Below are 17,007 nucleotides of genomic sequence, written 5' to 3' on the forward strand. Positions count from 1 at the left end.
ACCGTGCTCAGTGTGATAATGTCACCCCTTGCCTATTAGCAGGGAATTTCTAGTTGAATGGTTTACATTACTCTGATAATAAAGTATTAGGGGAAAGAGAATTCAATGAGATTGTTTACATTATGCAAATGAGGTGATAAGATAGCAGTTGCTGGATCAGTCACTGAAGACTCAGTACAATCATTGTTTGAGAGATCATGTCTTTATAAATTTAACATCATGATATTCCATTTTGGGGAGGAACTGTTACAGAGTTGCACACAATGAAGTTATGAACCAAGCCATCAAACTTAAAGATATTTCTTATTCAATAAGCTTCTCCAAAAAGAACAGCAAAACTTTGCCACACTGGAAAAATGCCACACACCAAAAACCACAAAACTCTCTTTCAAAAATGTCAAAAGAACTTTGTCTCTCACCACATTCTCATTTCATTCCTATTTGATAGCTATTTTTGGCTCTTGGCCAGTAGTGTATTTAACCCCCAGTCCATTTGACTGGTAGCAATCTTCAGTATTAGAAATTAATCGGAAGTAACAGATAGGATCCCATACATCATGTGAAAAGCCGTCCATAACGACATGCAAATTTATCATAATGAGAGTACCTGTAATGCAGTTAGTGGAAAATTACGCTTCAGAGTGCATGTAGGTGGTTCAATTCAAAAGGGAATTAGTTTTACTGTTGTCTTTGAGCTTTGAAGTTGAGTCATTGTCAATGCCATGCATGTGTTTGAGGCCAATAAAATTTGCACCTATTTGCACTCTCAAAGGTCATTACCGCTTGAAGTGCGGGTTCTAAAGAAATCCCTTGTGTGGCATTGTGGTATTGACTATCAAATTGTGAGCGCCACATTGCATGTCAAGGGAAGAATAACAATAGGCCTGAGTCTTTGTAGATAAGAAATTTCATGTGTAACTCTTCAGCTTTGATTTTTGTGGAAGCAAATGTTTATTTTTTCTGTTAAATCTATGATTTTAAGTTTACGAAAATACATTTTCATACGTTTCATCTCATGATATTTGGTCGGTAAGTTGGGATAGGGAAAACGGAGGTCAAGTTTGTTAATTGGACTCCTTTGATATCTAGTGTTCTTGACAATATGCTGTGGTCATGATTTTTGAATGCTAGTGAGCTCTTGGGACCAAAAATTAGTCCTGTAGATTTGAGCCACCTAGCAGCTTTTTTGAAAGAACTGCAGGGGCTTGTTTTGTTTAAAAGTTTTTTTAAGGGCATACATTTGGTCCTTCTTGATTCCTAGTGTGGTTTCTGAGAAAACAGGCAGGATACATAAAGGATTGTGCATGACAAATTAATTTGTAACTGTTGATAGGCGTGCTGCTACTGTTACTCTATACACAACAGCCGAGGAAAAACAAACTTTTCTCAAACTTCTGTGGTGAAAAGTCGGTATAGCTGATTGGTAGGCACATGACAGTAACTTTGAGTAAGTGCTTCCCAATTCTCACGCTTTCAGTCTTTGTCTGATTTGTGCCCCCCTCCCCAACTGACTGACCACCCACAGGTTATAATGTATCCTGTAACCTTGGCAAAAGAAAATTGCCTGAGTTGACACTCAACGTTTATAAGTACTGCGTGTACTGCGTTGTACTATGTTTTTTTTGGGGGGGGGGTGAACATGACCTAGATGCACGTGTATTTCTGTGGTCATCATCGAACCAAGTTGAAGAGAATCTAATTCTTTTAGAAATACCTTCAACTCAGAAAGCAGCTTTTATTACAAATTGAAGTTCTTTAGGAGAAAGGAAGTTGCATTTACACAGGAGCACAGAGGGATACAGTCCTATTGTTTAAGAAAACAAAGTTCTTCCGAGCTTTTTTCCTCTAGGCTGTTGCTACTAGAGCAGGTGCTGGCGAAAGTGTCCTTGATGTAAAATCCTCGGAATGTGCGGACGGAATTTCCGAGGACCTGGGAGAATGAGAACCTGTCAAGTTCAAGTGTTCCACGAGTGTGCTTCTGCGAATAGCTTAGGGGGCACAAAACATCTGAAAACATTTACATCAGACACAGACTAAATAGCTGAGGTGAAGTGTGCTCTCGTGTCCTCAACAAGGCGTACGGATACACACCGACTAGAGATCCAGATAACGGAGGAAAAGACAGTACGTCAGGACTATCCTTTGTGATGTGGCATACAGGTACATGGATACCGATAGCTAACTGATATATCCTGTTACTTGTTACCTTCACGGCTTCATCAGATTGGGTTCGGCGCTGTCTGTATATATGTGTGGACAGCATAACTTGAGAAACTTTGGATGGCACTTTACGGATCTTTGGTAGGAAAACAGGTCAAGTTCGAATATGGTCTATCAAGCGGCTCCCTACAGTACCTTCAGGTTTTGATATCTCGACTCGTGTTTTGGACATGAATGTAAGTTTTTATGTGGCTCTTCAGACAGAGTGCAGGGCTCAGCTCCCTTGCATCTTGTTCTGAAACTGCATGGGCTGATTTAGTTCGTGTAATTGTCAGCTTTTCAGAATTGTCAGAAATTCATGCTATTTAGATGCAGTTTTGAAAGTCAATGACAAAGCCTTTTTATGCCAGTACTGTACATATTCATCAAAATGAAAAAAAGTAGCCAAACTAAAAAAAAATGTTTCGAATTAATGACTGTATCAAGCAACAGATATTGTACATTAGTTTCAATAATCCTTTACTGTGTGTATAGATATCTGTATGCATAAGTTGTTACTAAGTTGGGGAGGGGGGCAGAAACGAGGTATGGGATTTGAGCATTTAACCCATTTGATTTAATACATGCTCAGCACTTAAGTCCCATGTCCTAATGATGAAACTGTTGCTCCCAAATAACCTGCAGGGGTTTTGTATTTTGCTGGCAGGCTTAGACATAGACAGATCTGTCCCTAGTAGATGCCATTGTTAGAGCAAAGTGGGGACCATCTATTCTATTCTAACTCAGCAAGGAGACCCTAATGGATGGGGCACATTAGCAGCTCCTGGATGTGATGTGTGTAGGGAGCCGGGCTTGGCAGGGATTCAAGCTCCAGGCACCCAGAACTACATCTTGGCAACTCCGTAAATTATCGACTTCTCACGGCACAAAGTAGCTCATACAGAATCTATATATAGAGAGATAGATATAGTATAGTTGACGAATGTTTACCATTCGGAAGGACAGTGGTTCAAACTCCAGTAGACTTTGAAAAAATGGTACATGTAGCTACTTTCTCTGCCTATCACACATACAGAGTATGGGAGTTGAGTGAGTGGGTGTGAGTTTAAGTAAACTGCCAGTGGACTAGCCACCTATTATACTGTAATGGCCTGTGTGGCCCAAGGGCTATAAGGATGGAGATGGACACTGCCCCTCTACACCAAAAAGTTAGAAAAGGATTTGGATTTTGGGTAAGCCTGCAAGCATAAGAATAAGCCAAGATAGAATTGTTATCAGCAAAACACCTTTGCCTCATAAAAGAAGATGAAATTGTTGTGCACAGATGCAGATAGATTCTTCACACTTGAATATGTCATCCAGAAACGTTTATAATTGCTATCATACTCGTAGTGGTGTAAATCTAAGTGTCTTTCCGCCCTTGGTTTTGCAGACTAGTCTGACATTTCAATCTTAATTGCATCAGTACGACGCCCTTCATCGTCTCTCGTAATGGTGGCTGAGTTGTAAGGACCTCGCCTTGCCGCTCGATATATCATTCTCGGAACGGTGCCTCACTTAATAGAACCGTTATTGATTGCTTTGAGGTCCTGGAAGTTAGGTGGCATTTTAGATCTGATGGCAGATTGAAGTACCCAGGGGCAGTATTGGTATTTGCACTTTGATGCAATAGGTTCATGGTTGCTGAGTTTCCAGCAAAGTATTCATTCTGTCATAGATCTTTGGCTAAATGAACGAAACGGTTTCTACACAGCCACAAAGTGCTCTTAAGATGTCTTCAATAGGCTTAAGCAAAAGTGTCTCAATCATTCTAAGACTAATTTTCACAGAATCTTACAGGTTAGATGGAAGGTTCTTTTTCAAATGTAACAATCCATATTCGGAAGATGTTTGCAGTCAATTAAACCAACATCCTGAAAGATGGTAGTTTGTTGTATGAGTGAACCCAAGGTATACTTTCATCATGGATATTAATAAACATATCAATTACCTTAAGAAATTATCGTAACAATTCATATGATAATTTCAATCCAATATGGAGTTTTTGACCTGGCCATGGAATCCCATATATGAGGGTCTGCATGTCCCTTTTCTGTACAGCACAGGCATCCATTTTTATTTCTGCAATTTCCAGGAAAAGCCGTCTTTTTCATGTAATTCGTAGGGAGGCAATCAAATTTCTTCCTTGATTCTACTTCTAGCCATAGGGGGGTCTTCTAAATTCATCGTAAAGCATTTATCGGACCCCTATACAGACCCTCTTGTATAGCTAATGAGAAGAACAAATTTAAAAGACAGGAACCAAGTAGGCTAACTACTTGCAGACAAGTGTGCACGTGTCTCCTTAGGTCAGGATGCTGGAAAATCTGTTACACATTCAAACCTGCCAATAGGGGAGGACGTCTGTTAGGGCGCTGGAGCAAAGATCATTAGGCCTTATCTTTCAGCCAGGGAGTTTCCAGTGAGTTGTGGCGGATTTCTTTGATTTCTTCTTTGTTCGTTCCGCCAGCTTTGCAAAGGTTGCAAAACTTTAATGTCCTCTATTGTATTGATGTTTTGAAAGAGTTTGATTTTCAGGACAGATGTGAGGATAGAATTCACAGAGTTTGACCATGACTTTGCTTTGTTTTCTAGGATTCGTGATCGGAGAAGAGATGTTACTTTGAGTGGTCTCAGTGCTGAAGAGAAAACTGTGACATTTTAGCAGGTAAGCAGGTCTTTTTTTATACTCCAATGTGTATCTAAGTTTGTCCTCACAATGGTAGATATACAATACCAGGAAATAACCCCAATGACTTTCAATTGTACATAATTATCCGCCGTTGGTGTGGTAAAATGGCTAGAGTGTTGGACTCAAAGCCAATAGGTCCAATTTTCGATGCTCACCATGCCCCATCCTTGTACGGAAAGGCACTTTACACGATATAACTGCCATGATGGTGGCGTGATGCTGGTTACCAAGCCCCTTGGCTAACCTGTCAAAAGTGTGCCAAAAAAACACACATGGATTTGGTGCACCAGTATGCCAACATCTGCACATTTGCCACCAAGAATACATTTGGCACCAAGAATACATAGAAACTTTCATATCTTTGTCAATGTTTATACAAGAACATAAATCTTCTCTTTTTCCCAAACTCTGAAGAAAATTAAATGTCTTGTCTAGTTCATATTCTGGGGTAAACCACATGTATACCCAAATTGTATTTACATAGGGTATTTAGGGTCGATGGATGTTGGTTTCAAACTGCAATATTTTCGTAATATTGCAGTTTGAAACAATTGTCCGTTGACTTGACATCTTAAAGTATCCTGTTTTTAAAAACAATGGATTTAGGTGACCCCGTGGATAAAAGTCAACTAGCATTATATAGTCATAAAAAATCTACAAAGGAGGAATCTTCCCAAGTCATGACATGGATAACCCATACCCTTGTAGTGTTGATCATTCGTATACATTTTTTGTAACATATTTAGGCACCTGTTCCTTAGCATCAGATTTTCCCCCTGTGGCTTGCACTGTCTGATCTCATGAATGTTTCAAACCTGGAGACAAGCTTACCCAAGTGTGCGAAAAGTCAAGAAATTTGGAATACTCCCAAACTGAGGTTAGCACTTGAGGGGCATGCTTGTCTCTCAGGCTTTTCTTCTGTATTGTTAAAACACTGGAGCATTGTTGAGTTGCCAAATAGCATGGTCTTGACATAAAAAGTAGAAAGTTTAAGTTCAACTTTGCAATTAAAATCGGGAAAGAACAAGTTAGCGTTGAATTTACATGCAAAGGCTTGTTTTAATCTTCAAGTCTGTTAGAAAGCGTTTTTTGGAACTGACTTGAATTTTGTATGTGAATTTTGCATAAAATGTGGGATGTAGAATGTTGAACACTTTTTTGCAGCAGAAAATTCACATTTGCAGCTAGAGGGTTCATAGAAGCCTTTTCATGAATCATGTTTATTATTATCATTATAAAAGATGTTAGAGTGGTAAAAGTTAAGGAAATCATTTAACATGGGAACAAAATCTTTGTCTGCTGAAACTGGGTTTTAAAGTTTTTTACAGAAGGATGGAAAGTTTGATTGTATTCTAACACTGCCCTTAAAATAATATTTCTTTGTGTTAGCATACACATATACAATTGCAATGTATCCTGACACTGATGTAGTTATTTCAGAATCGACTAAAACAACTTGCCTGTGGCAAGAATAGGTGGAAGCACTGGGGAGAAGAAGCACATCTTTTTCCATTACACACCGGCAAATGTGATATTAAAGTTTCATGACAGCGCTAACAGGATTAAGCCCTCCATGTCCAAGTCTTTTACCCTCGTGTTAGCTTTCCGCCAGGTCCTGAATTTGAACTAGAACACTAATCAGAGATAGATCTACCGTGGCTCTGGCCTGCAAGAAACAAATTGGACAGGTGAATCATTTATGAGATGTTAGGACTGAATCTACAAGTCGGCGTGGGCAGCCCTTTGAAGGGGTTATTTTGAAGATAAGCTAGCCCTTTCAGGGCAAGGCTAGACTGATAACCGAGGGAATGAATTCTCAAGTACATAGACATATCAAAGCTGCACACTCTGCCAATTTAAGTCCCTAGAGGCAAATGCAAATAAGTCTTAAGCCTCAAAAGAAAGATTTTAAAGTACTCTGATAGACTTATTTTGTTAGGGCTATTTTGAAATGTATTGGATATGTCTTGAAGTAGCTTGTAAAGTAGAAAGTTGCTGACAGTTGAAGGTTGGATTATTGCCACAGAGGTTGCCAAGTTCATTGATAATGAACAGTGATTACAGTTGAGAAATACAAGACTTGAAAAAAGAAAGGACTTTTTCTTATCAATGGTTTTGTCTTATGGCTTTTTTCACATTGGTAAAAGACTAATCAATGTAGACACAAGTATAAATCATGATTTAGAGATCAAGGGAAGTTTATTACAGGTTTGTAGCCAAGGTCTTGAGTTTAACAAGAAAGGGTGATGCACTGTGTCAAGGGCATGATATTGGAAGGCAGAGCCCATCCCTCTCTTTCTACCACCTTTTACGTCCATAACTGATGTTAAGCACCCATTTGTTAGGGGGGGTGCTGGTTTGTGATTTTTAACGCTGGCTACACGTAGGTTCTCTTACGCCGGGAAAGGGAGTTTGCCGTGGAAGGGAGTTTTGCTCCGTTTCGGAAACAAGGCAAAATTCCCTCCCTTCAGAACTAGACCACCCCCACCCCCACCCCCCCAAAAAAACCCAGTCCCGTTCAGAGACTGCCACGGAGGCTAATGTTAACCAGCCAAACCACCACTCCTAAATTTCGTACAGTAACCAAACTTTATTGATCTGAAAAGTGCACCGCTCCTTGCCAGTGAACCATCCCAGCCACCGCAGCAGGTTTGAATGAAGCCTGCTCAGACAGGTGACTGTGTCGGGAGGCAGTTCTGTCTGGATTGAGTCATCCCTATTAGCCTATCCTCGTCTGTCTTGATTTCTCCTGGCATCCTCTATTATCCTTGATCTCTGTTGAAGATGTTTGGCCCTCCCTTAGCCCAGATGTATCCTGTTTTGTCTGGGTGTGGGAGACAAGTAATATTAGGAGGATCTTCTTGAATGTAGGCCATGCATAAAAGAGGCTTTCCACCAGACTCTGTTGATTTGAAGGCTGTTACACGTAGTGACTGTAGCGCAGCCTACGATTGAAAGGGTGCCAAATGGCAAGCCCAGCCAAGAGTTTTATCTATGTGACGTTTCTGGTGTTCAAGGCTTTGGCTAAGTCTGCTATCTTGGATTATTTTAAATATTCAGTATAAACCTTACTGGACAATCTCCAGGGTTCTGGGGCATTTTAGCATAACAGGCTGTCATGTCAGTATTTGTGATCACTGCACTGAATTGAGTACTCTTGGGCTTATTTTCAACTGGCTTGTTAGCATTTACTGGTCTAAATGATGTCAGATGAAAAATGATATGACAAAACCGACAAAATTTCTTCTGATGATTACTTGTGGCCTAAAAGAAGTTCTCCAATGACTGCCTCTTTATCTTGAATTTTCAAAAACCACATGGAGTTCCACAACATCCCCCTGATTGGTCACTTCTCTGCCTCTCCACTACCATTACGCTAACATAAAATCCTGGCTTGAACCCTGGTCTCAGAAAGTTTTTGTCTAATGCCTTTCAGTATACCCATCCATCTACGTTTTGTAAACAATTACACTGTCCTCTTCTCTTTGAGTTTTCACAGAGAGACCACAAATTTCCGTCTTGTCCAGTACCACCAACTGTTGACATTATTCCCATCCTTTTGTTGTCGTGCTAAGTGAATCGGTCTTTCCGTTTTGCCCGCAGGTCTATTTTGTCTTCCTGTGGCCACAGTTTGGTGGGCTTCCATGTGGTCAGAGTTTAGATGTTGTTGCCTATCCGTATCTCCCTCTAATTGTAACAGTCTTGTTGGTTTTATTTCGTTTTTCCTGTGACAGGAATACAAGTTGCCTCCAACTTGTGGTTGATTGACATTATAAAGGAGGGTTCCTGCAAGCTCAGTAGAACGATTTTCAAACTCTCTTCCCATCATACTGTAACTGCCTTTAAATTTGCAGTGATTTAATTTTGCAGTAAGGAGAAAATGTGGTTTTCAGTTTGCAATACTGTTAAAATCACATACTTTATAGTATTGAAAACATTGGCACCTTTATATATTAAACCAGGAACATAAAACTAAAGATGCAAGAATAACACAACAAAATTTCAATTACTATAATACTATCTGCATTAAATGGTCATATATCCAACTGTTCATTTGCACTCCCATTTCAAAACTGTTCAGATGAATTGTCTCAACACAATCTTTGGCTTGTTTCCAAGTCTGAGAAACTTGAATATCCCACATGAGTCATGGCTTCTTCCTTTGTTATGGCATCTGTTCACCGTATCTATAACATACCTGCCCAAATGTGACACTATGTTTTATGTTCCTCCCTACAGACATATTTTGACACCCTCCCAGCTGCCCATTCTGTTTCCTGTTTTTGCTGATTCAAAGTGGCTGTTGCTACCAAACGTTCACTCATTCTTCCCCAGAGGGAGGTAGATTCAAAGTGAACTACCTCCTTCTTTCCCTTATTACTAACACAGCTGGCTTCTCAAGGAAGGCAACTTGGGAGAGAGACTTAATCATGTTGGTTTGCTGGATGTTAGCATGAAAGTTCATCTGAGGTAGTGTAGAAGTTATTTTGAATCAAAGTTGAACTGTAATTTCCAACATAAAAATTGGACTCATCCAATTTTTTTACTGTCCAACTGAAGTCTCTGTCAAGGAATAGTAATCCACTAGTTCAATGATGTCATGTTATGCTGATAGAACATGTGCCACGATGAGCAGTGGATCATAAGTTGCAGAAAGTCTATGGCGCCCCCCGCCTCTGTTGAGGGATGGTTGTAAAGCTCCAGTATAAAAGGTAGATAATTTCTTTTCATCCTCTCGCAAAAAAGTCTGAATCTGTGTCCTAAATTCTTACTCTGTCCAGTCAGATGGAGCGTCCAATTGACTCTTTATGTATATTGTGTTGTGAAAGTTCATATGTTTTCTGGCTGTTGCTACCAGACGTTCACTCAAAAACGTTTGAAAAGTTTACGACAGTTATGAAATGTTCTGTGAAGTTTTGCGAAAAGTTCACGTAAATGCTTACAAGTAGATCCTCTATGGCTTGCAACTATTTCTCTGTTATGGCAAATAGATTATAGAGTGTGAATCACTGCCCATTAGTCTAAACAAGCAACATTTAGGGGTTGCAGCAAACAGATAAAAGTCTATGTGCGTGCGAATGTCATCCATAAAATCAGAGTTACGTTGCCTAAATCAAAAGTAGAGGTTGTTACAAGTACAGCAAATAAGACCACCCAGAAATCCACAGAAATCCTCGGAAGTTAGAAGAACGTTTTCCGTGCCACCGCAGCTACCATGGCGCGCTCACTTAGGCAACTGGAATGCCTTAAAAGAGTCATCGTCCATTATTGTCACTGTCCACTGTCAGTGGTGTCCCACGCTTAGGCTGAGTCACTTTTCCTTTGTGGGCTGGTATTGTGGATGTCTTCCTTACTTCCTTTAGACTGTAGTGTTTCATATGCGCTGTTGGTGTATAGGTCATATTCACCTATCCAGGCAAGCTTGTTCTATGTATCTCTGGATCATTTTCAAAATCTGGTATGTACAGTTTTCTTCACGTTGATAAATAATTTGTATGAATTACTGTAAGTGTTGAAATTTTTGCTGGTGGCTAAGTGTTCGCTAATAATCTATTTGTTGTAAACATTAAAGCACTGTGAAAAAGCATGTTCTGTCTCCTGCCTGCTTACCCCCTTATTTCTACTGATAGAGTTTAAACTCACCACAAACACTTCATTTTCTCCTGTAAAATCAAATCGCCTCAAACTTAAAAGGTACTTACAGTAGCTGACTGACATGTTAAGTTCTTAACTGTAAGAAGTAGAAATTGTGGTTGCAAAAGTAAGTTTGCACCAAAAAAAGATGGTCTGTTCAACAAAGTAACAGGTTGAATGAGAAAATTCACTCTGATGTTTGGGACACAAAGAAATTATTTCCTATCATTTCTTTAATTCTCTTGATCGTTGAAATCCAACGAGTTCGTTCTGCTGTCAAGACTCCTTAATCTGTATTCTCCTATTTTGTTCTTCTTTCATACACACACACAAAAGATAAATCTTCAGATGTTGGGGAAGTGTAACCTTACCTCCATTAAGTGTATTTTTATTGTCTAAGCAGCCAGAATGTATTCCTGCGGTACTCTACCAATCACCCCACCATTTTCCTCCCATTTTAGTCATTAAAGCCCCAAGTAGATGTACAGCTAAAAGGGTCTTTTGTTCTATATTTCCTGCTCCCAATGTCTTGAGTTGACCTTGAGGTTGGACTCCTGGGGAGAAGGCTTCCGTTCCTTTCATCCCTCACCGGTAATAAGGAAGGTGCTTATTGGACACAGTGGGATATAGGAAGATGTGATTATGTCTGCTAAGTCCACCATAAGAATGTTAAAAGGGTGTACTTTTTATGTAGTTCTCATAACAGTATTTCAGACAGTGTGATGTTTTTATCAGATGAAATAATTTCATTATTTGAAGTTCTCTTATCAGCCAAAATGCTTGTGTAGATGTTTTGTCTGGGTGTGGGGGAGCGAAAAATGCAATTTTGCAAATAATTGTCAGGATCATGATTTTGTTATCTAAGCATTGTACCACTGTAGCAGGCCAGAATTTGCACCATAGATTTATACACCCGGGTATATTCTGGTCAGGGGTACATTCTAGCCTGCTAACGCTAGTACCATATATTCTCGAATAAAGTACGCACCCCAATTAAAGTACGCACCCCTGATTTTGGACAAGTCTTAGACAGATCTTTGGGACTGAAAGGTAAAATGGAAAAACTCAAATAAAGTACGCACCCCTTCTCCACCAGTTTTGAACAGACCTTTAACTAAATAAATTTGAATTTATGATGTTTTCCCCAGGTCATTTGCATAAAATACCTGGGTTTACACTGTCATTGTCTCTGAAACTTGTGAATTGCCTGCTGCAAATTATAAAAATCACTGAGAACTGGTAGAAGAAATCAGGAAAACCAGTTGTACAAGTCAAAGTCACTAACTCAAAAGGATTGTATGCAAATGCCACTGTTAATATGTAAATCATGTTAAGACAATTTCTTTGTTACATGTTTAGACAACTTCAAGACAACAACAATGTGTATGTTTTGAAACATTACTAGAAGTGTAGCTCCACCTTGCTTTATTTTAGGCTTTTCTTACCATTTATCTGTGCAGTAACCTCAAATAAAGTACGCACCCCAACTTTGGCAACAACTTGTAGCACCTTTTCAATTTTGAAAAGTTAAAAAAGTGCGTACTTTATTCGAGAATATACGGTACACCTTTATCGGTAGGGTAACCTATATCCGTTGTTTTTCAAAACAGGGTACTAATATCTAGGGATATCCAACAGACAGACGGTGGTTTTAAACTGCATTATTTTGAAAATATTGCAATTCGAAACAACGGTTGGTCGACTTCAATGCCGTATTTTGAAGAAAAAACGGATATAGGATACCCAGCGGATAAAGGTGAACTAGCATTACATGTACATCTGCCCTTAAAAGATTTTTCAAAACACCTTACATAATTAAGGATTTCCTATTTGTGCATTTTGTTTGTTGATACACCAATTAGCTGTACCTGTCACAGTTCCCTTTATTGTCCTGTCTTCTTCTTCAATATTTGGGGATCCCGTACTGAAGTGGTGTGCATACTGCATCTAGCAGAAGCATTTTGTGTCATGGCGCCTTAGTTATCTGTACTGTGGACTGAGTCATCACTTTAAAACTGTTTGCCGAGGACTCTTCTGTCTATAAAGCTGACTGATAAGCAAAGTAGGCACACTCTGTTAGATGGTAAGGATTACAGCAATGGCCTATTTATTAAAAACTTTTAGATATCAGGTTTCTAAAAAAGTTATAGCTGTGTTAGTATAGGTCATTATGAAAAAGAATTGTTAACAGCAATTGTAAACACAACAAATATGGACTTGATTCAGCAAGCAATAGATCAAATGTAGTTTGTGGCGTCCCCCGTCAGTGGGTTCATGATCCACTGACAAAGATGGGTTAGTCCATTTCACAATGAATTTTTCCAGCTCAGGCAAAATTTCAAGCTGTAATTTTCTGTGTCAGCTTACATCTACATGTATGATTATAAAACTAGAGTTCGGGGACCTCATACCTCCATGAAATATTTATTGCTTTTTTGTGGATGGTATGTATGTTTATAGTCGGTTGTATTTGAGAGTAATGGTTATATAATATAAATGTTATGGGAAAGTAGTGGTGTATTTATTTAATGACACAGAGGATGTCCATCTGATTAGTAATTATCAAAATGTGACACTTAATTGTGTAATGTGCGTTTAAGAGGTCGACGGCATATGGTAGCGTTGTGTTCCTTAAGCTTCATGTTTGGCATTTAAAATGTCTAAGGTTGTCAGCATTATTGAGGTTCGACTATGTGCCTCAGAGCTGTGTGGTGGGAGGAAGTTGGGAAACTCAGAAAGAAGAAGGGATGTGGCCAACTTTAGTCAGATGGTGATTTGATTTTCCACCAATATGTCATAACATCAGCTGTTCACACGGTACAAAAACGAGATGCACACTTTCCTCTGACAGCCCTACACCAACTGTAAGATGAATACTTGGCGCCAACCACGTCTGCTAAAAAACAAGTACCATTGGCTACGAAAGAGACAACTAACAACTGTCCCTTATCGTAACAAAATCAGAACATCTGTATCGCCCATAAAACTTCTGACACCCAACCCAGATGAGAGGACCTAATGGCATTTTAATCACCATGTCACTCAAATCAGCAGTACAGTATGTGAGACATCCATACCTGTTAAGCATTATCGTTAAATGTACCTCAACTTCTTACAATTATACTTATGCTTCACATCTCCATGATATCCTAAGCAGACATAAATGAAACTAATTATCATGTTAGAAAAACTCGGGGTTCCCCAAACAGCTGTCACCTCACCATCTACTTGGAGCTAAGCCCATTAACAAACACATAAAGCACGATGCCTGTACCAATATATCTCAAATATAGGGGTGATTTCTGATATTATTACATCGATTATAACGACAGAGAAGGCTCCCAAAATCTCATCGATTCGAGCATTCATCACACCCCACCAACACAACAAGTATGAAACCAATCCATCCAGCCGTTCTTGAGTAATTCTACACAGACAGAGACACATAACAGAAAATATAACCTCCATTCCATGACATTTCATGGAGGTAATGATGGCCAACTGACCAATGTTGGTAGGAATTCCTAATGACTGTTCCATAAGAAACTTGAGAGAGTTTGCAGTAATGCCCCCTGTGTCTGAGCTCATTACTGCAATGGTGCCTTGTACATGTACAATGTAGCAAAAGGTTGCAGAAGATGCTTGAATACCCTGTGCAATCATTTTATGTGGATAACTAAATTCTTTAATTAGGTATTCCAGTTTACTACGAATACCCCGAACATTCATTCGAAATAATGTAGATTTTAAAATATTTTCATTCTGTTGTCATTTTTGACAGGAGCCTTTTTGTGACACACCAAGACCATCAACTTTTATAGAAACCCAGTACACCTTGACAGGTTAATCAAAAAGTCTATGTGTTCCCCCTGCTGTCCAAGGGTTAAACATGCCCCCATCCTCTTGACCTGTCATCAAACCTTCCTCACAAATTTGCTCCTGTACTGCAAAAACAAACACCATAGTTTGGAGGGAAAACATACAGAAGTCTGTGGAATACCATTACCAATGTGGGGGTGGGGGAGGAGAAGCTAGGGGCTAACATTTATATGACCTCACAGTCACACACTGGTAGAGTAGGAAATGAGGAATTTATGGATTGTAACCTCTAAGTACATTGTTGTATCAAAAGTTTTGCTGAGATTTGGGTGTATTGTATCCACATGACATGTATGTCAGTTTAAGATCTTGTCCTTAAATGACCTTTTCCTGCTTGCTCCTATCCTCGACTGACCTTTAATTTTGGTACTTGCCTTTGCCCTTGATTGACTTGATCCTCCTGGCTTTTGTTCTTCATTGACCTTCACTCACTTGCTTTTATCTTTGATTGATACCTTTCCTTTAATTACATTTTCTCCTTGATTGACCTTTACCTAGCCTCTACCAGGCTCCATAGATCACTGGAAAAATAGTAGTTAGATGGCCGAGGAGTATGAGAGTTTGCAACTTCTCGACCTTGCGTGTTTTATGTCTTATTTGGCCAATTTCTACTATTTTTCAGTGACCTGTGGAGCCTGGTAGAGGCTAACTGAACCTTTACCTACTTGGTTGTGTGCTTGATTGACACCTTTCACACTAGTTTTTGCCCTTGATTGACCTTGCCCTACATGCTCCTGTCCTTCATTGACATCATTCCTATGGGCTTTTGCCCTTGGTTGACCTTATCACACTTTTATGTGTTCTTACTTGATTGACATCTTTCCCTCAGCTTTTGTCTTTGAGTGACGCCTCTGACTGTCTGATAAAGTCGTTAGTGAGTAAACAGGAAGGAGGACAGGAAAAGGACAGGACCTGTTCCCATCAGATAGTGGCACTTCCCTGCTGAGAAAGTAGATGTTTATCAAAACCTGAGAGAAAACCTTTTGCCTGACAGTGACTAGTTGTTCATACATACATAGAAATATTTTTCTTTGTTCCGCATTATCAGTAATTTGCCCTTGCCTTTGGTTGTAACACACCAGTTGTACAGTAAGTATTGGAGACGATAAAAATTGTCAGCAAGTAATATTGATTCAGAACTAAGAAAGGGAAAAGCTACCCAATAAACAATTACAACTTATTGATTACAGGGCGAAACTTAGGCAGGGCATTACTGAATTCCATACACGTAAGAGGCAGAAGTTGACGAAGTTCTCTTTTTCCCACGGGCAAAGTATGACTTATGTGTATTCCTCTTTTAGACTGTTTATTTTTCCATATCACATGGTTGCTACATTGTTTTTGTAGTGTCTGAAAGTAATACAATACTTTTAAACTCACTGCAATGTTTTCCTTCCATACCCTTGAAATTGAACTTGCTTTTGTCTGTTTGACCTTGAAAAAAGTTCTTAATTTGTTCTCACGGTATATATTTTGTACCCTTCTCTGTTAGGCTCAATTAGTACTTCCTAACAATACACAGTTAAGAATCTAAGTGATAAGTTCCACTTTGTAGATGTTTTCAAATACACATTTAAAACAACAGTCATTAACAAGACCAGTCAGGGTACTTCATAACAAAAAGAACAACAAAAAAGCCATCCTCTATTGTCCCCTTTTGTTTATCTAGCAACTGCCAATGTTTTCACACTTCTCAACCTATTGTTACTGAACATGAATCTAAAGAGGCTTTTGTTGTGTTTATTTGTTTATTTGATGCTCTTGTTCCCTGCCTTTAGATAAAAAGGGACCCCCTAGGGTTCAAGGGTGTTAAACAGTAGGATCTGAACAAACAGAGATTAGGAAAAGATCAACTGCTGATTAGAAGGGATTAAGTTCTGATAAGGACCTCATTATCTAGTCTGTAACTCTCAGTTGGTGTTTTCCTGTGTTTGCCACCTACCAGTCTACATGGGGAGTCAGTTAGGGCTTGGGGAATAGTTGGTGAGTAATGTTATGCATTGTTTGTACGCAAACCAAAGTAATACTTGGTTACCTCTGCTGAGGTTATGTTCATACCAGTATTGATTGCTTTGTTAACCAAATTAGAAAATCTTACACTTAAAACTATAGGGGGTAACATTAGGGTGGGGGTAGGGCATAATTTAGTGAGTATGTAAATGTGGATTGCCATTTTTTTCTTTGTAGATAAAGCTAAAGCTACATAGAGTTTTCTGAAAATGCAGAAATGTTCTTGGTGGTTTTGTGTTTGTGGTTTATGCAAAGTATGCTTCACTGCAAACTCAAAACCATTGCACCTTGAAAATTTTTGTTTTTACTTCTCCCTGCCTTCTCTCTTGTGCTAATATGTACATATACTATGCATCATATAGTGTTATGATGTGTTGGAGTCACCTGTTTAGACGGGGCGAAATACTGATTCACCTGTATGATATATGACAAAGAAGAGGATCAAGAAAATGATTTTCAGGGCAGAACGCTTGTACAGTATCTATTCATTTGACAGACTTTTTTGCTCATTTTGAAAATCCAGGTCAACCTGAAAAATCATGAGAGCTGAAACAGTATATTTCCCTTGGGAATATTGAACTCCAGTCATAATG

General features: G+C 39.1%; 1 protein-coding gene across 6 annotated transcripts in view; it reads left to right on the top strand.

The window, feature by feature from the left end:
- Positions 1–17,007, top strand: part of LOC118411236 (LHFPL tetraspan subfamily member 2a protein-like) — a 55,316-nt gene that overhangs the window by 17,693 nt on the left and 20,616 nt on the right. For 4 of the 6 annotated variants that reach the window (XM_035813374.1, XM_035813378.1, XM_035813376.1 and 1 more), the window contains one exon: positions 4,795–4,867. The gene's annotated coding sequence lies outside the window, so the exon portion shown is untranslated. Of the gene's footprint in view, positions 1–4,456; positions 4,622–4,794; positions 4,868–16,308; positions 16,388–17,007 lie in introns of those variants that run through there. The other 2 variants (XM_035813375.1, XM_035813381.1) reach the window with 2 other exon arrangements.

Source organism: Branchiostoma floridae, chromosome 3, assembly GCF_000003815.2.
Source record: "Branchiostoma floridae strain S238N-H82 chromosome 3, Bfl_VNyyK, whole genome shotgun sequence".
In the NCBI taxonomy this organism is placed as follows: domain Eukaryota; kingdom Metazoa; phylum Chordata; class Leptocardii; order Amphioxiformes; family Branchiostomatidae; genus Branchiostoma; species Branchiostoma floridae.